A 266-nucleotide genomic window follows, 5' to 3' on the forward strand; every position below is an offset into this window, starting at 1 on the left:
TTCTTTATCTATGTCTCTGTCTCACTGTACCCCTTTCTCTTTCTCTTGGGACTAATAAAGTATAAAAATTGCGAAACAACTTCACGACCAACTTCACGCCCTCGTAGAAATGACAAAAGCTTTAACTAAGCATCTAGTGGTTCAAATGCAACCGAAAAGTTCCGAAATCAGGTCCTGTATATAAACTAGAGAAACAAATTTTACTGAAAAAAACAAATACTTGTCAACCCTAAATACTAGAGAACAACGGACCTTTTATGAGGGAA

The sequence above is a fragment of the Penaeus monodon genome, chromosome 25 (genome assembly GCF_015228065.2).
Source record: "Penaeus monodon isolate SGIC_2016 chromosome 25, NSTDA_Pmon_1, whole genome shotgun sequence".
Taxonomy (NCBI): domain Eukaryota; kingdom Metazoa; phylum Arthropoda; class Malacostraca; order Decapoda; family Penaeidae; genus Penaeus; species Penaeus monodon.